Here is a 20351-nt window from a genome sequence, read left to right on the forward strand (position 1 = left end):
AGGCTGCTTTCCAACTGGCCCGAGTAGTTTCTCTCATTGACCACTTCCAGCAACAAAATTATAATCAGGGACTGGTGACATCAAGGACAATTGCCATTCTAATCAAAATGCTGTCGGGAACGTAATGTCTGCTTCCTTTCAGGAAGAGCAGGAGCTAAAAAAAGTCATGGTACTTCTGGGCCAGAATGGGTGTGGCTGATAAATAATTCATAGAAATTCACAGAAAGGTCAGAGGAGAGGTAGTGAAGAGAGCAGTATACATTTATAGCCTCACGTCTAACAGTGGGAAGCATCAGATGCCAGAGGACACTGGGGCATGGAGCTGGCCTATGACCAACAACCCTGATTGCATGACATTGAGCAGGTTATTTCTCTTGACCTGGGCACTTGTCTAGGGAGATGGAGCCAGATGGCCTGGAAAGTCATCTCTAACCATATCCTGATTCTCTGGTCACTTCTGCCTTGCTTTGCCTGTCCCTAAATAGCAGGCCAGGGAGAGGATAGCATAGCCTGATAACATGGAGATATAACAGCCTCCATCTCTACAAAGTCAGAGAAGAACTTTCCCAGGGAGTGTCGTCTGCTGTGTACTGACTGTGTCTTTGTTTAAGCACCTTCATCTTCCAGGCTCGATGTAAAATGGTGAAACCAACGGTGAAATGGCAAGGGCTGGTTACCTCTGGGGAGCACACTTACTGGTTTACTCATTGCCCCTGCCTGTGCAGCTCTGAGCTCCATAGATGCCAGTGGCCCCATAATTGCACCTGAGGAGCCCAAAAGCCCAAGTGCCAGGTTCTTCCTGAGTGTTCCAGGTGGCTCTCAAAACAACAAGGTTAACTGCTACATGGTGACTTCAAAAGAAAGTGGGCACGTGTTTTCAAATTTTAATGGGGAGATAAATGAATAAGTAAGAGCAAATCAATAATGAATTCTTAAGCTGGGAAGATGCTAAAGAAGATTCCGCAATTATGAACATCCAGCACCTCTGCTTTCCAACAGGTATGGAGACAAAATGTGTGGGCACACGATGGCTGTGAATGGCAGCTGCTCTGGGCTGGGATCCCTCTGCTCTGTGGATAAACAGTGAGTGGAACCAGGGAGCAGATCACATTCTAGGGGGTCAGTTTAACACACACCACAACAATGACAGAGTAGTCAGTGAGGTGAGGAGGACAAAGCCCACCTGCAGAGGGGGTCTGGTGACAGCTGCAGGGCAGGGCAGGAAACATGTGGAGTCAAGGACGCCCCCTTGGTTAGGTGGAGCTGAGATCCTCACTCTCACTCCTCAAGGTTCCCATCAATGTAGATGCCAAGTCTCCCTTTCTGGAAAGTCCCTCCAAGTATTTCTTTGTGCTCTCCTGATCAGCCTTATAATCTCTTATAATCACACTTAACATTCAGATCTGAATTTAAATAAATCATACCATAATTATGAGAAACAACGACAAATGAATTCTCACAGAGGAAGGACAACTACGAATACCTATACTTCTTGGCTGGAGCCCATTGCACCCCCAGATTACCTGGCTCCCCTGGAAAAATGGCCAGCCTAGCGCCAGCCCCCACCCCCCGCCCCGCCAGAAAGCCAATGCTAACCACTCTGCCTCAGTGAATCATGCTTTGAGGTGGAAATCATTCTGGGAAAGGCTCCAGAGACCCTTCTCTGTTTTGCAATCTTGTAAATCTTCTGGACTCAGACATGTCTCTCTATCTGCAGGATAATGCCCAGATTCCCTGGCACAGGAGTGTATAACCTCTGAGGACTCTCACAGGGCTCCCAAAGAGGACATCTGGCTAGACCTGCAGGGCCCAGGGTAATTGCTGGCTGATCCAGAGCTGTAGGAAGATAAGGAGAAACCACTGAAGGCAAATCACCTGGATTTTATTACACTCGCCCTAAAAAATAATTAGCATGGCCTATGAAATCACACTGTGAACAGTGTGCAGGGCTGAGGTTTTTTCCCAGAAGGAAACTGTAACCTACCTCGATTTTCTTCTTACAGAGAGACTGGGGACGGGGTGCACATACTCCCCACAGTCAAGGACAAATGAAAAAACTGATAATAAAAATAAATACCACTTCAGAAGCCAGGAGGAGTGAGCACCGGGTAAATGTCAGGCACCACGCCTACTGCCCATTCTCTCCGAGCCCAGCAAAGTGGGTCCACATCTTTCTGCAGCTCCAGAGGGCCATCTGGCCAGGATAGGACCCGCATCCCAGCTCTCCACGGACCCCCGCCCAAAGCCTGAGTCCCTGCAAGCCCTCAGCCTATCACACTTCGGTCCCCTTGGACTGGCCACATCACCATGCAGCCTGACAGGTCACCATCAGACTAGGTTCACTTTGGGAGTGGGCCCTGGGGAAAATAAATTATCACCCCCAGTCAAAAAGAGGGTGGAATAGGTACACAGGAGCACAAACATAATTTTATTAACTAAATAGATGTGTAAGTTTATTTGCTTGCAATACTGGGGATTGGACCCAGGGCCTTCACACTGAAATACCTCTTAGTCCTTTATATTTTTTGAGACACTTCTGGTGCATTGCCCAGAGTGCCCTTGAATTTGCAATTTTCCTGCCTCAGCCTCCTAGAGGCAGGCATCGTGGACCATTTCTTAATGTTCACCTTCACAGACACACTTTCATCTTTGGTACTTGGACTAGCAGGAACAGCAAACCTTTTAGATCTTTCAGTGACACAAACAGCTGGCTGCAGCACATGTGCAGTAGGTTCCCCATCACTAGACTAGAGTGTCCCCATGGTTCAGTGGGCTTTGAGTCATGAATTCGAGGGTTCTTTATTGAATTATGATTCTTTATTCCCTAAAACTCCTGGACCTGCCGGGCACAGGAGGAGGCCAGGCTTTGTTCCGAAAAGCACGGTGCTGTACTTGGCTTCTAGCCCCAGGCAGGAGCAGCCTGGTGGGCTCTGGGTGCCACAGGCTGCCTCTGGGGCAAGAGCCTGTCCTCCCGAGGAGGGGGAGCAAGTGGTGCAGCCTGCAGTGTGGGATGCCCTCCTTGGGATAGTGGGACAGTCCCACAGCCTTTAGGCCTCCGAGTCCTCAGGAGCTAAGTCGGGCCACACGGCATGGGACAAGGGCATCTCAGAAAAGAGTAGGGCAGCTCACAGCTCATGCATGCCTTTACGTCCCTCCTTCTGGGTACTGCTGCCCCCTTCCCTTTCCCCTCCCCTTCTTCTCCTTCTTCTTCTTGCCTGGCCAGGGTTAAAACTCTGATCCTCCTGTCTCAGCCTCCCAGAGTACCTGGATTACACTGTATGCCTCCTCAAGGAGCTCACTTCTTGAAAGCACCTTGGGTGTCTGAATTTGTCAGCCTGAACTACCATAACAAAATACCACACCAGGTAGGGGCTACAGCCACAGACATTCACTTCTCACAGCCTGCAGGTTCCAAGTCCACACTCAAGGTGCCAGCCGCCGGCCAACTCACTCACTTCCCAGCTTTTAGCCTCCACCTGCATGCTGGGTTCATGTGGCCTTTCCTGCCAGTGCAGGAGGAGAGCTAAAGATCCCTCTCCCTTGGCACTCTCTCTCTCTCTTCTCTTCTTATAAGGGCTGTGGTGGTGCACACTTGTGAGCCCAGCTACTCAGGAGGCTGAGGCAGGAGGACCACAAGTTCTAGGCCAGCTTAGGCAACTTAGTGAGATCCTGTCTCAAAATTAAAAAAAATAAAAATAAAAAGAGGCAGGGAGATTAGCTCGACAGTTGAGTGCTAGTCTAGCATTTGTGAGCCCCTGGGTTCTGATCCCCAGGACTGCAAAAACCAAAGCAAATTACAAACTTGGGTTTAAGGCAAAGCCTTATGGGACTGGAGATCTGCCTTTGTGACCCGTTTAACCTTAATTACCTTCTCCAAATACAGTAAAACTGGGTGTTGGGCTTCAGCATATGAATTAGGAGGTGGGGGAGTAGCCCAAGGCCCAGGTCAGTTCACAGCAGAGACAAATGTTACCTGAGTTTCCCAGATGAAACAAAGGCCGCAGCAATACACAGACCCCCGAGCTCAGTGAGCACTGGAAAGGAGCTGAGCCTGGAGCCCAGGCCAGGGCTAGTCGCTCCCCTGTCCTGCCCCACCCCACCCAGTGCTGGTTCCACTCAGCTTAGTGGCCTTGCACAGGCTCAGCCAGGACAGTCTGGTCCCTGTGGGTGTGGTGGGTGTGGCAAGGGGCAGGGGCAGCAGGCCCACATCTCTCTCTGCCCGCTCAGCTGTCCCCATGGGTGACTGCAGCTCCCAAGGTCACCTGCGTGGCTGCCATGACCCCCGCGTGGCCCTGTGAACGTACTACCTCCTGGCCAGCTGATAATTTATTTAGTTTTGCTAAGTGTTCCCTTCCCAGGAAGGGGAGAGGAGGGGCGGAAAGGGAGATGGGTCGCTGTCTCTGAAAAGCTCACTCATAAATGTTCAGGTACGTTCCTTTTTCTGTGGGCTAAGCAGCTTTCCCAGCCAAAAAAATAATCACACTGCAAGCATCTCCCGGGTCTTGACAGAGCAACGTATTTTATCTCTCCTTGGTGATGGCTGGGAGCAGTTAATGCTCTTGGATTTTAAGCTTGAATAGATTTTTGTCCATGGCAGCTATAGTTTGTTGCTCCCCCTCTAAAGGTCTTTGTAGCTTTAGAAAACAAAAGATTCTGCTTTAAGCAAGGTGATGCTGCTTCTATCTCAAGGCAATTCACTATCTGTGGAAGACACTTCTGTCTGACTATCCAAAGGGCCTCTTACAACTTCTCCTTTGCCCTCACCTAGCCCCCCTCGTAGACAGGAAGTCCATGTTCATTCTGACCAATAAAATAGAAAGGGAATTCTAGGAAATGCATAACATTTTTAATAAACAGAACCTTATGAGGAAAAAGCATGTTACCCTGGTCAATACTAATTGCCTTTGAATATGGTTGTGATGTTTGGCACCACAGCAGCCATCTTGTAACCATGAAACCAATAAAATAAAAAAGTAATATTCTCAAGATGGTGGAAAAGAAAGATGGACTAAAAATAGACTTTTAATGATAGATTCAACTGTTGAATCAAATATGAGGCAGCTATCTTCAGAATTCCTTGATAAGTGTATAACATGTTTGTCATAAAGCCACTGTTAAATGTGATTTTCATTCCTTGCAGCTAAAAGCCCTCCCCCCCCAGTTTATACACTAATTTATAGGATTCATACTGTTTCCAGGTAGAGTTCACCTGAATTTCCTTTTTTAAAAAATCCCTAGGGAGTGATTTTTTTTCATGTTGAGTCTAATGATGGCAAATGCCAAAAAGTAAAGCCCACCACGTGATGTATGAATTGGGCTTGTGCCCTGGGCCACCCTTCCCCCACCTCCTAATTCATGTTGACAGATCACCGGCAGAGCTCTCCCTCACAGGGCCACGTGATGCCAATAAAACCTATACTGATTACACTTGGGATGAAGTCACTCCCCTACTGGACGGACTCCTTCAGCCCTCCTCACCACGTAGTTTGTGAGGTGGTTGCAGAGGATGCGACACCACAATTTCCTCTGTGTGTGGATCCTGGCACTTGTGTTTGTTTTTATTGTCCTGATTTTAGCATAAGAACCGTTACTCAATTGTGGATCATCACCACTGTCCTAGGGGCTCTGGAAGGGGATATCTAATCTAAGTGGTCTTTTCAGTGATGTTTTCTTGCAGGCTGAGTAGGGGTGGACCCCTTCCCAAGGGGCTGGACTGGGAGTCTCTGACTTATTTCACCCAGCTGAGAATCTGAGGGGTGGGCTATGGTGGTGCCACCACAACACCAGCAGGGACACTGCCAGCCTGAATCTCTGTTTGGAGAGCAGGTGAGGAAGCCTCAGCAACAGGCAGGCACAGAGTTTCTCACACTCTGAGGTGACAGCCAGGTGGGAAGAAGCCAGACTTTGGACATGTGGACATCAGAACACCTTCCTGGCTGAGCTAGCTCTGATAATAGCTATTATGCAAAGAGGGCACCCACCTGGGGCTGATCAGATTAGCGGTGACTCTGTTGGTCCCCAGTACTAATCTTTGCTATTTGTAGCACATTCTTCTCTATGTGTTAGAACTGCAAGACCCCAGTCTCATGGCAGAACCCGGAGCCCCAAGCCCAGAAATGACCTCAGAGCCAGTGTCTCTGCTTCTATCCACCACTGAGATCCACTGGGATCCACTAAAGTCTCCCTAGAAATGAGTTCACAGAGCGAACCAATCCTGTTCCACTCACTTCTTGGTGCCAGGGACTTAGACACTGAAGAGGGCCTCCCCTTGCAGAATGAAGTCTTCCTCTCCTGTGTCTGCCATGCTCCTGAACATCCTCATTCTCCATTAATCTTGAAAACACTTTTCTACTGTCCATATCTTGTCTCACCACTTTCTGGATGCATTATGTAAAGGTCATGAAGACTGATAAAAATCCTCAGATATCATATCTAAAAGCTTACATTCCTGAGTAGGGCTGGGAAGGTAACGTGATGACAGAAGAGTTTCTACAAATATGGCAAGGGCTCTGTGCTTTCAGAACAAATAAATGTTGCTGGAAGCAGTTTACTCAAAGGCAAATTTCTGAAGTAATCAGTAATCCTTATGATCCTCACTCCAATGAGAGCAGTAGGTTTCCCTATATCTTTTTTAGTAAATATGAACAGAAGCAAATGCAAGCAGAGTGTGCAGGTGGCTGCAGATGGAAAGGTAGGTCACAAGTTACAAATGAGAGTTTGAAACAGTGCCTGAAATCTGTCTCTTTCTTCCAAAAGCATGGTGGAAGGCCATTGCATCTGGTACTAAGTGTGAAAGTGAAGACACTGTATTACCTATTGCTATGGGAGGGATTAGGGTTAACTTCATAGGAAGTGTAACAAATAATTATTACCAAGTAAGGAAATGAAATAAAGGTATGTCTACATCTTTTCCCAACTAAAAATACACAATAACAAAAAAGCTGAGATCAGCACAATGCATTGAGCTCAAACAAAGAGCCACTCTTTGTCTGAGGCCATGTAGCATCACCACAGCATGCACTGTGTTACAGCTTGTGTATAGATGTACCCCTAAAGCCTCATTTACTCATAGAAGGGGCTTTTCAGAGGTAGCTAGATCTATGTTATGTGATTGTGGGTTAAGGCTGTGAGAATTCGATTAGTTCACTGACTGGTTAGCATTTTTCCGGGTGTGGATAGTGGAAGCCCCACCCTGCATTGGATGGCCCCAATCAATAGGATTATAGCCTGGATGGAATATAAAGGGAAAAGAAGGAAAGCAGACTGCTGCTGCTGCTTCTCTTGCTGCCTCCTGTCTGACCTGCTATGGACTGTTTCTCTTCTGTGAGGCTACTCTGCCACGTCACTCTGCCTTACAGCCAGCCAACTATGGACTAAAATCTCTACAAACTCTGAGCTGACACAAATCTCTTCTCCTTTAATATGTGAGTATGGAGTATGTTTGTTTCAATAATGAGAAAAGTAACTAAGACACACTGTAAACAGGACTGTGAGTTACTCAGCTTCCTGCCGCTGTGACAAAATGTGTGACATAATCAATTTCTAAGGGAGAAATTTAGCTCGTAGTTTCAGAGGTCTCAGTCCACTGTCAGTTGGCCCTCTTTCTTTGGGCTTGTAGTCAGACCATACATTATGACAGAGAGCAAGTGGTAGAGCCAGAAGCAAAGAGGAAGAAGAGGGGCTGAGGTTTCAATATCCCCTTAAGGGCACTCCCCCAGTGACCTAACTTCCTCCCACTAGTCCCACCTCAAAGGTTTCACCCCTTCCCAATAGCACCACACTGTGATGGCCAAGTTTTTAACACATAGGCCTTTAGGGGATATTTAATATCCAAACAATAGCAGACAGATTGAGAAATACATTGTCGGTCACATAGTTCTACACCCCAGACTCTTCAGCTCTCTCTGCCTTAAGTCAGAATGCAAACACTGGACCAAAGGAAAAAACAAGGAGTTATAACCATGGACTTGACGTGTAGATCCCAGCCCTATACTTCCCTACTGATTCTTTCTCCTCTCCTCATAGACCACAACTTGCAGTTTACCATATCATAGCTTAAAGAAGCTCTCTTTGCTTAAGTGGAAGCCTAGAAGGAACTGAAATGGAAGATTCTGGGCCAATGCAGACTTGTGGCCTTAGTCTTCTGTAGTTAATAAAGAGGCACTACAAATAGCACACAAATCTCCAGTTAATCAAACTGGTAAAGAAGAAAAAGAGCTTCCTCAAGAAGCGGCATCATCCTGGAGTGGTAAGAAGTGACCATTCAGCTAGACTGTGGATCACAGGAAAGGGGTCCTCAGCTTAGGTGGTGAGAGAATAGTGATCACTTAGGCAGTACTGTTGTGTGTCTCAATTCTATCCTTGAGTCTTACTTATAAGAGCACACTTAATCTGCATAAAATCTTGTCCGAGAGGTACTATTTATTCTCCTTATTTTATAAATGGGGTAACTGTGGCCCAGAGGTTTTTTCCTTGTTTTGCTTTTTGTTAATAACATGGGCAAGATCACATAGAAAGTGGCAGAGTCAGAATTCAAACCTAAACCATGTGGCTCAGAGCCCCACCTCTTACTCGGTAGGCATATGTGCCTCTGAAAATGAGAAGCTAAAGCAGGAGTTAGGTACATTCTCTTACTGATATCTACTGGGAAATTGAACCCAAAAGGATCCAGGGAAAGCAAAAATAAATCATTAAATAATGGTCTAATGCAAAGACCATGGAACATGAGGGGAAAATAGCAATACAAAAAGGGAGGATATATGACCAAAAAGTATTTTTCACAAGACGAAATTTAACATTGAGAAATTTAACCTTGCTTGATGACCTCAGGGCATTGCAAGAGGGCCAGGACCTCTGTAAAACAGAAAGCTGTAAGAAAACAGAAAAATAAAGGCACAGGTGTCAAAGGAAGTGATGAAAATAAGGAAAAATGAAACAATGCATTTCAGTAACAAAACTCAAATGCATTACAGAGGTTGTAAAGAGCAGGATGAGCATTCCAGAGTGGAATCAATGAAACTGAGACCTCACTGGAGAAAGGCATCCAGGAGAGCAGAGGATAGGAGAACAGAGAGCAGGGGAAAGAAAGGAGTTTATAGCTAGGGAAAAAAAAGAGCATGGAAATCCAACCACAGGTGATCTGGGGGAAAAGAAGGAAACCAAACAATAAGACAAGAAGCAACTGCCAAAGGTAAAATGGATCTGAAAACAGTGGCTTCAAGAAAGAAGGACTCACTGTCTTCTAAAGAGAAAGAGTGTCTGATAGAAGTTGCATCCCAAGAAGAGAAATTCCAATTCGGGGCAAGGGTAGGTGGGAGTCAGACTTTTCCTCCCGGATGTGAAATAAACCAAAGATGAAAGAGGTATATCTGCTTAAAGTTTAGGAAAGTAATTTGTACATCAACAATTCTATATTCAATTATGCCATTACAAAAAGGCAAAAGGGACCACCTAACTCAGGGAATAGTTAATCATATGGTTTGCGGAAACCAAGCTGAGAGATAAGACCAAATAAAGCACTAGGCATAGACAGTCCTAGACTGGAAAGCATGGGGGGAATCTTTCAAAACTATTACACAGTATAAAAGCAACTGTTAAAATTTGGATCCAAATGTTAATTGAAAACACAAAATTACTGATATAGCTTCATGTGATTGGAAATTAAAAACTAGGAAAGTGGAAAGGGAACAAGGAAATAGGAAATAAAGTACTAAATGCTGCATCATATTTGGTGTCTGGAGATTTTTTTCCCCTGGCCTTGGGGAGCGAACCCAGGGCCTTCACAGTAAGCTCATCCTCAACCCTTTTTATACATGTTATTTTGAACCAGGATCTCATTAATTTGTTAAATTGTCCAGGCTGGGCTCGAAATTATGACCTTCTTGCCTCAGTCTCCCAGAGTGCCTGGATTATAGGCATGAATCACCGTGTCTGACTTGAAGATATTTTTAACTTTTATATGACTAGAGACCTACAAATTTAACTATGCATTTGATTAAATTAAAAACAACCAATATGCCTGGACATGGTGGCATAGGCCTGTGATCTTAGCTACTCAAGAGACTGAGGCAGAAGGATCACAAGTTTAAAGCCAACCTTAATGAGATCCTGACTCAAAATAAAAACTTTATAAAAGGGCTGGGGAAGTAGCTCAGTGGTGGTAAGGAGTCCCTGGGTTCAATTCCTAGTACCAGAAAAAGAAAACAAAAAAACATTGGAGATTGTGTTAACAAAATAACAATCCATGTACAGAAACTGAAAAAGTAACCTACCTATAATCACAGCACCCTTAGAGGCTGAGACAGGAGAATCGCCAAGTTAAACCCTGACTCGAAAACATTTTTAAATTGCTGGGGATACAGCTCAGTGCAAAGGCCCTGAGTTCAATCTTCAATACCATCACCAGAAAAAAAAAGAAAAAGAAAAAAGAAACTTACATACCACAGAATTCATAGGGAGTTATAGAAAAAGAAAGTATACAACTTCACAGAATTATTTGCCCAGAGAATTTCTCCATGGAGAGTAGACTTTTTCATCCATAGTAATTCATTTTGAAGGCTGTCCTATGAAAACTCCCCAAAGTAACTTCTTACAAATCAGATTACAAATGCAGGCTCTGTTTCATATTCAATTCGGCTTTCTTGAGGAAAGTTCTGCTTTTCTCTGCACAGGTCTGGCCACTCCCAGAATGGCAGGTATTCTGTCTGTGGTCTCTGGGTGTGGGAGGAGGCAGGAACAGCATTCCTCTCTGCTCTCCTGCTTTCTGAAGGATGAACTCCCCATCAGATACAAACAGTTGGGAGAAGAGAGGACCACCCCTGGGACAGACCAGGACTAAGGCACCTGATCACTGCACACCTCTCCTTCTACTCTGAGTCACTACTTAGCCTTCTAGGAAACTTGTGAAAAGTAGAAGGAAACACTAGGATTTGACTTCTCACAAGCACACATCCCATCTTCCATGCCTGGAATCAGCATCCACAGCAATCCTTCAAAAACATTAGAGATAATTTTGCCTTGCAATGAGACTGGCTTGCAAATTACTAAGAAAAAAATGCATGATTAAAACAGTCTGTATAGCACAAGGGAACACACACAGGAATTAGCTGCACCCTCCCTCCCCCCAAAACAGATAATAGAATAAGGAAAAACTACGACAGAAACATGAAAAGAAAAGCACAAACCCAAAGAGTATAAAACTAGAACAAGAGAATGAGAAGGAATGATTATGATGTGAATAGAAAAGTTGTCCAGTTTATTTTTTGTTTTGTATTTTATTGGTACATTAAAGATATACATAATGATAACATTCATCATAGGGAATTTGTACCTGTACATGATATATCTTACTTCTTTTTTCCAATTCTCCCCCTCTTCAATCCCACTTCCCCTCCTTATTTACAAAAGCTTTGTTTCCATTTTTTCCTTCTATTCTCTTTTTGAGTGATGAAATCTACTTGATTCTATATCACCCCAGGAGTTTGGTGAGATCAAAAGGAGAGACTTTAACAAAGCAATGCCTTCCTGTGATACAGAGTCTATTTGAAAGGTCTACGGGAATCTGCATTTGGGGCAGAAGGTGGTCTCATCTTCCATACAGTTACTCTGCATCCCAGGGTTTCCAGATTTCAAGGGAAACCAGGCCAGTAACTGTGTATCAACTAGGACAGAAATCCGAGATCTAGAGACCCACTTTATAATACATAATGAATTAATAAACAGGAAAGTCTGTATGCCAAATGGAAAAGCATCAAACTACATACCTCAAAGCAACATCAACAAAACCTGTTAGAAATACTAGGAGAAATAATAGAAATCTGATGCTATTGTGAGCTAAGACATCCACATGTGTATATCGTCCTATGATGCATAAGAACATAAAACAAGAACGATGCCAAAAAGGATTTTAAAATTGCTACACATGATATCAATTCCCTTAACAAAATAATTCTGAACTTCACCTGAAAGAAAAAATAATTTTAGATTTCTACAAATTCTAGAAAAGTAATGAGAAGAAGCAACCCGTACCAGATATGAAAATATATCCTAGAACTATAGTTAAGGAAAGAGTGTGAAATTAGTGAAAGAGTCAAATAAAGATGAATGAAATAATTGAAATGGCACTGAAAATATCATCTATATTTAACAATGCTTAGATTTGTATCCTATCAAATATATCCATTTAGTGTAACAAATTTATTTAATATTTAATAAAATATACAATTAGATAAATGAATGAATCAAACATACCAATAGTAAATGTTAATACTTAACAAATTTAATATAGTTTAGTAAAATGTAATTTTAAAAAGCAATTAAGAATATAACAAACAGTAATGGAGAAAAAATAATGAAATAAGTTGAGGAAAATATCAAGTTAAACTCATTTCACGTTAGGTGCCTAACACATAATTAGAGCAAAATAAATATATATTAAAAGGAGAAAGGAATACATGAACTAATAATATATTAATTTCTAGATGGACTAAATACTTGGCAAACCATAAACCACTATAAGAAATTACAAATGTCTATTGTACTAATCTCTAATTGAGAAAGACTTTCTTAAATGTAGAAATGATGAATGAGATAACACAGAAAATATTCAATAGCACTGCTTCCAAAGTAACTTCAAATCTCTATGAAAAACCACACAGATATGGCACACAAAGGATTAATATCTTCCATATATAAAAGGCTTGTGCAAATTAGAAGCGTAGACAAATATTCCAATGGAACATGACCAAGGACATGAGGAGACAAATTCTCAGGAGGAGAAAGACAAATGACCAATAAATACATAAAGAAGTGTTTAACCTCATTTGTTATCTAAGACATGAAAAATTAAAACTACAAGAATAATGCAATTCTTAAAAATTCTGTCATCAATTACACTCTCCTCCAAAAAAAATGTATATATAATCTAGAACACTATTTTCGGGTCTCCTTAGACCTCTGGGTGCCATGCAAAGATTCATGGGAAACTAGACTCAGAATTCTCGTAACTGCACTGCTAGAGAATGAATAATAAGCATATGGTAAGATGGATTTTTTAATATATTTTTGGAGCAAATGTATGTTCATACATTTCTGAAAAGCATTTGATATTATGTATTAAAGGCTTCAGAAATACTTAAACTTTATTATTGTTGTAAATACTTGGAGGGAAATCTCTTGAGGAAACCTGAGAAGAGCACAATGGTATATATGCAAAACTGTTCATATAGGCATTATTTATATTAACAAAGGGAGCTAACTACTTAAATTTCCAAGATAGCGAATCATTTAAATAAATTATGTCACATGCTAAAGACACATTATTACTCAATTGCAATGCTTTTCCATAGATGCTGACATGGGAAATACAGTGGATGTAACATATAAATGGAGGGTGCTGTGTATTTGGTATAACAACAGGGGCCTTGGCTGAGGGTGTCACCCAGCTGGTGGGACACCTGTGGCAGGTATAGGGCCCTCAGTTCAATTCCATGTACCAAAAAAGAGAAAAGAGGGGTGGTTGCATTGTATACACATATATGGGAAAAGCTACAAGGAAATACCACAATGTTAATAATTATTATTTCTATGTGAACAAATTATGTTTCCTCATTCTTTTCTAAACTAGGAATAAATTTTACTTTCAAAACAATCAAACAAAAATTTTAATACAAAAAAAAAAGATTCAGAAAATGTGTTTTTGGTAAGAAAATCCAGAACTGGAAACTAGAAATCATGAGCCAGCCACCACCAAAGATGCTCTGTGCTCAGTGCTCCTGAGGGCAGCACCATGTTGGTTTCTCTGGAGTAGCAGCCTGTGTTCAGCTCTTCTCCTTTAACAACCTACCTGTTTAATGACTATTCAGACTTAGGACCCAGGCATGCTGTTCAGACTTACCAGCCCACCTCTAGGACTTACATCTCATATTCAGACTTATAATGCAGGAACATGAGTGTCAGTGTGGCCTTATAGGAGCTTCTTCTAGAGCACAATATGACTGGAATTTTTACTGATTATACTGTACAATAGAATACTGTAGTTTTATGGTCTATTATACATTACAGTGCTGCATTAAGAGTTATGTAAATAAAAGCAAAGTCATCAGGTTGGAGTTTCCTTTGACCATTTCTTTGTTTGAATATTGTAATGTAATGTACATACTATACACAATTCCTCATTTAGTGATCAATTCATTTAATGATCTAGTCACAGGAACAGAACTTGATCCTTAAATGAGGAATCTCTACACAGGGGCAAAAATGGCTACTGATTTACCTTGAGATAACCTAACACATAATTAATCTTTTCATGTTTATCGTGTGTGTGTGTGTGTGTGTGTGTGTGTGTGTGTGTTGCATATTTATGAGGAAAACCATTACTATCTCAGTTTTCTTGGATTAGGTTCTGAGATAATTCACACACAGCAAAAGGAAGCCAAGAAACATTTTTCCAGGCCTCTCCCAAACACTGTTCTAGTCACTCAGACAACCTTAGAGAAAGGACACATATTCTGCTCTCTGGGAGTTGAAATTTTGTGGTGAGTCAAAGTAGGCTACACTAGTTGATGACATAACTTTGGAATAATTAGGCCTAAACACTTAAATCCCAGTTTGTCACTTCCAGCTGTGTGATTTTAGAAAATTTGCATAAATTCTCTGAACCTTAGTCTTCTTATATGTAACATAAAATAATAACAGTGCCTACTCCATATGGTTGTGGATATAGCCAAGTGAGACAATGTGCCTGAAAGATACATGTTCAATCATATTGTCTTCTGATCACCCTAACTTCAAATGAATGTGTTTGATTTGGTACCTAGAACACACCTCCCTTTTGCTGTAGAGTTCTTATCATTGATTTAAGCCTTGTATAGGGGATTAATGCTTATTGAGTGCCTCCTTTTGACCACATGTTGTTATAACATTACAACTGTCCTACGGGTATAATGTCTCAGTGCTGATAGACTGTATATTTCTCAGGTACTCAGAGTAAGTACACTTGCCAATGTCATAAGAAACTCCCCAAATTTAAATAGCTTAACAAATCAAATTTATATTATGTTCACATTACAACCCAAGAGTTCAGTGGAAAGTCTTCCAAGCGGTGACTTCCATTTTGTGCTGCTGCCATCTTGTTGGCCATTCCAAAGTCCTCCATTGGGCTCTCTGTATTCAGTCAGCCAAGCGAAGTGAAAAGGAGTGAAGTGAGGAGGAGCAGGAGTACCTTCATGCCAGGCTTGAAGGGAGTGGTGTGCATCATTTTTCTGCACATTCTGCTGACCTGCTTCCAGTCCCATGGACCCTGCCTTCAGGAAAACCTGTAACCTTCTAATATCCCTAGAAGAAAAGTGCTCCTGGAGTTCTAGCCAGTCTCTGCTACACTTTCCTACCCTCTAAAGGTTAACCTTTGCTCCAAATGTCCTAGACCGGCTTTAATTTCAAAGTATTTGTTGTTTTCTTAAACCTACTATAAGATTTCTTTTTTGGAAATCCTTGCTTTGTTGATAGAATAATTTTCTTTTGTATCTTTAACTATACAAGTTTCCTTTTACATACAAACAGCATAAAGTTTTATTGTAAGGCATATAGAGATAATAAAGGAAATGATATCAAAGCAACATTCCTTCCAGTGGAAAAATACATATAAGTTCAAGAAAGAAGTAGAAAGAATTGAAGAGGATAATACCTAGGACTAGAGCCTTCTTGGACCCATTAGAGGCTTCTTGGGGGAAGGGAGGTCATATATGGTGTGGATTACAGTGTGTATCTGGCCATTTCTCATTTCAAACCCTTTCTTGGGTACTTTTACAAATCACCAAGGCTGGAAAACAAAAGAAAAATCTCTACTTCCCAGATTCTTTTGCATTTGGGATTCCAGGTGTAGCTTATTATGCAGCCATATGATAAGGGAGGGGAAAGGGAGGGAGGCGGGGGGGGGGGGGGGGGGGGGCGGGGGGGGGAGGGAGGCGGGGGGGGGGAGGGAGGGAGGGAGAGAGAGAGAGAGAGAGAGAACAGGAGGGCACTGTGGTTCTAGAGTCAGACCCTGGGAATTTGGATTGCCTGGTGAGCCCTGCAGCAATTGCCAGACCTTCTGAGGCAGCTGTGAATGAGTTTCTATTTCTAGTTTTCAGTGCCTGAGATGCCAATGTATGCAGAACTCTTTGCTAGAATGCTCCTGTACTGAAGCTAAGTATTTTCTGGCTGTTGTATTTCCAGCTGTTTGCATCCAAGCTCTGTTCCCTGAGTAGTCCAAGGGGATGCTACAAGCTATCTAATATTACTACAGTTTGGATCCTGAGTGCTCCTCCAAACACCAACTATAAAAAGCTTGCTCCCCAGCTTTGCATTTTTGGGAGGTGGTGGAACTTTAAGAGGTGAGGTCTGGAAGGAAGTCTTCAGGTCACTGAGAGCATGTCTTGGAAGGGGATTATGGAACCCCTACCTCCTCCCTCTTCTTTTTCACTGTTGGCTATGAGCTGCTTGCCCTGCCCGAGGCCCAAAGGCAACTGGGCCAATATATCACGAGCTGAAGCCTCTAAAAGCTAGGAGCCAAAATAAACCTTTTCCTTTTCTAAGTTGATTGCCTCACATATTTGTTATAGTGACAGAAAGCTATCTAACACAAACATCATTTCACAGACAACTTTCTACTGAACTTAAGCAGAGTAGACTCTGATCTCCAACACTAAAAATGCCTGTACAATCCATGGACACTGGATTTGCTACATTATGTTCTGGGCACATCCAGCCTGACACAGGATCCCCACTGGGAGTAGTCCAGAGGGCTGAGCCTGTCAGGGCACTGCTGCTATTACAGGATGCATTCTGGACACTCAGACATCCCTCTGGGGCCTGGTGGGGAGAAGCAGAACCAATCCTCTTCAAGACATCTGGGGTTGGAACCAGGAGGCTGAAGATGATGGTAACTCTGAAGGCAGAGAAATGGCAGGTCCCATGGTTGCTGGTGGATGCCAGCAAAATGCTGAGAAGCAAACATGATTCCTCAGCCCACAGCAGCAGCCTGTAACTCAACTCATGGAACAAGACAGCCTCCTCTGCATCGTTGTGCTGCTAAGCCCAAATGCTACCCAGAAAAAAGGGGGAGACACTGTTCAGCTTCCCCTCATTCCACAAAAAACTGGACATTGCTCCAGATACTTGTCCCTCAGCCAGGGGGAAAATAATAACTGAATGGTGTATGATAAAAAATTAGAATTCTGAATACACCTTAGGTTGATTAAAGGCTCGTAAACAAATTTTAATTCAGTGGCTAAAAATAAAGATTTACCTTTTGGAGCACGTGCAAATTTCAACACTGTGTGCTGGATTTTCTCATTGGATCCTCCAGAATAAGCCTGTGAGGCAGTATTATTAGACACGTGAGGGTACCAGTATCAAAAGCATCACACAAGCAGCACTGGGCGTGACCAGTTCCCAAACCCAGGACATTCAGTGACTCACCACATTCATTCCACTTACCCCACACAATATATTCTCAATTAATAAAAGTAATTTTTTAAAATCTCAGGTTTTAAGTAAATGGTCCCCCACACAGCTTTCAAAAGCTTTATCATTTGGATATGTAATTAGGCTGCAGGAAGAAAGTTCCACCAGTTTTGACCTGGGTCCTCAAGCCCAATCCCTGACTTTCCAGCCCAAGCCCCTGTAAAACATCTGTTGATAGAATCAACACACCCACGCAGCAGAGGAAAGGAAGAGTTCTTGGTGCTGGCAATTAGAAGGAGAATGGGGCCAATGACCTAAAATGTCAAGAGAGGAAGAGGAGAAGGCAGATTAAAGGAGGACCAATTAGTACCATTTGGGAAAGTACTGGAAAGTCAAATGTATATCCATAAACCACAAAACTGTAAAGCTCTCAAGATGTTAATTAGCTGTATTTCTGTTAGTGAATGTTATGTCAAAGCAGGATGTTTTTTGGTCAGTTGGGGCTAGAAGACACTGATTAAACAAAACAAAATAGATTTTCAGTACTTTAGATCTTTATTTAATAAATTGTGTATACAAATAATATTCAAGTGGCAAATCACATGGTATTTTCCAAAATTATTTGGCCACTGGACCCTCTTATTTACAAATTAGCTCCCAGGGCTTACAAATCACACATGTTCCCATGCTCCCAAATGAGGGAGAAATACCCATATTTTGTCCTGTTTGAACCAGTGACCCAGAAATGATGAAGACTCCGATTAAACCTCTGCAAAAGAGAAGCCAAGAAAAACTAAGTAAATACTTAACCATGTTCAGATGAATCATGATACAATATGATCCTTACACTGACTAGGTCCACCCAAATTCAGAACTCAACACTCTTTGAACACTACCTACTCTGCATTTCTTTTTAAAAATTTGCTGCTACTTGAATGGGAAAATGAGTCATAATAATTCAGCTAAGTAGTTACTAAACTAATTATTTGGTGCAATTTTAAAATTTTGCTTATTTTTTCCTTTTGTTAGATAAGAAACTAGAGTCCAGTTATGAATAATCATTGCATCTGTTTTAATTAGGAAAGTATTATGTGCTGCAATTTCTAAGCTATGAAATTTTACTGTCAAATTAAAACCAAATAAATAGTCATTTTGAACTCATGCAGTATGTCAGGTCTTGAGTTACACCTCTTGTCCTGTGGCCACTGATGTTATCTAACAATACCAAATTTTTATATCCTGGGTTGAATATTATATGTATTATTTGTTCTAGGGGCTCAGTATTTTGTCTGGTTTGTTTAAAAAACTTTCAGCCACTTCTTCTAGGGGAAAAGAAAACAAACAAGTGCAAGGCTTCCTCTGAAGAAGGGAGGCTGGACACAAAAGAGGGGAAACGATTGCATTCTGGGTTGTCTTGACATAGGACGAAAAAGGTATGCAGAGAAGGCTTTTCATGTTCGTCAAAGGCCTGGGAACCACCAGCCCCAATCCACAGTGTCTGGAAGCTTTGTGAAACCAGAAGCTCCTCTGCTGGCGTTTCCTAGAAGCCTGAGTCCCAGGAGACTGGGAGAGAAGGAAATGTCCACTCCAAAGACCTGGAGCCTTTGATTGGGAGGTGGTGTGGAGATGTTGGCCTCTTGGCTTACATAGCTAACATATCTTAGAAGGAGTGAGGGACCCTGCCCCTTTCAGTGATGCTAAAGCTCCCTCAAAGTTGTTCTTTGTTCACATACGGCTCTCCAGAGAAACTGATGGAGACCAGTCTAAATCCCTGAGTCTCTCTACCTCGCTCTTTTTAGGTGACCTGAAGTAAACTCTGCTGATTATAGTACTAAGCTCTCCCCAAGGCAGCACTCCCCTCTGTCATTTTTCTCTGAACATGTGACATATGACCTCAAGCTGAGCATGCACAGGAAGTGTGCCTGCCTTCATTCTCCTCTTTTTGTAAGACTGACTGAGGCTGGAGAAAACTAAAATGAACTTCCAGGCCATGCAGTGGCAGAAGAACATTTTGCAAATGATCTGTAAACAACACTCCATTGAAAGTAGATTTGTAAAGAAATCCAATTAATTCTAGTAGGTGTCTGCATGCTTAAGTCTGCCGTAGGAGTTCTAAAGGGGAGGTAGAAGCCCAATGGGGAGAGACATTTCCCAAGATCTTGCAGTTCTTACAATCTGGAGGAGAAAGAATGAGAAATGACTGGAGCTCCACACAAAACTATGTAAAAGAAAACCCTTGATACTGTGGAACCAGTGGAGAAGGAGGAGGGATCCACTCACACTAGATCTGAGGAGGGCACAGCTTGGCTACAGAAATGAAGAACAAATGCATTTCCCTGGGCGACGATGAACAGGCAAGGAAGGACATGCGGTGACTCCTTTGAATCACTTTTGGAAGGATATCAGTAATGCCCACTTGCACAAGTCCCACAGAACATGGTGTTAATACTCATGTCCTGCTGAGGCCGACACGAAGGATTATAAGGCAACCAGCATTCCAGTGCTCTCTGCTTGTACTGGCTCCCATAGCACCATCTTGTGTTCTCACAGTCCCTCAAGAAAGGGACTCTGGGAACAGACACTTCCTGCTCTGCCCTGGAAAGGCAGGGCTCGTAGGTGTCCCTGGCAGATGATCCCTGGAACCTCCTGTCTATCTGGTAAGACGCAAAAGATAGAGGGACTCCCTGTTCCCAGAATGGACCAGCCCCCATCTGTTTATCATGTTTGACAGCTAAGCCTGAAGGAAGGGGCATAAAATAGCCATGTCATTAGAAAGGAAATTTCATTGCATGGGATGCCATTAAACTGCTTTGCCAAACATCCTATGTCCCTCCTTTCATCCCTCCTGCACCTAAGAGATCGATCTCTCTCTCTCTCTCTCTCTCTCTCTCTCTCTCTCTCTCTCTCTC

The sequence above is a fragment of the Heterocephalus glaber genome, unplaced genomic scaffold, assembly GCF_053883595.1.
Source record: "Heterocephalus glaber isolate CG9 unplaced genomic scaffold, H.glaber_assembly_v1.0 deba00001461, whole genome shotgun sequence".
Taxonomy (NCBI): domain Eukaryota; kingdom Metazoa; phylum Chordata; class Mammalia; order Rodentia; family Bathyergidae; genus Heterocephalus; species Heterocephalus glaber.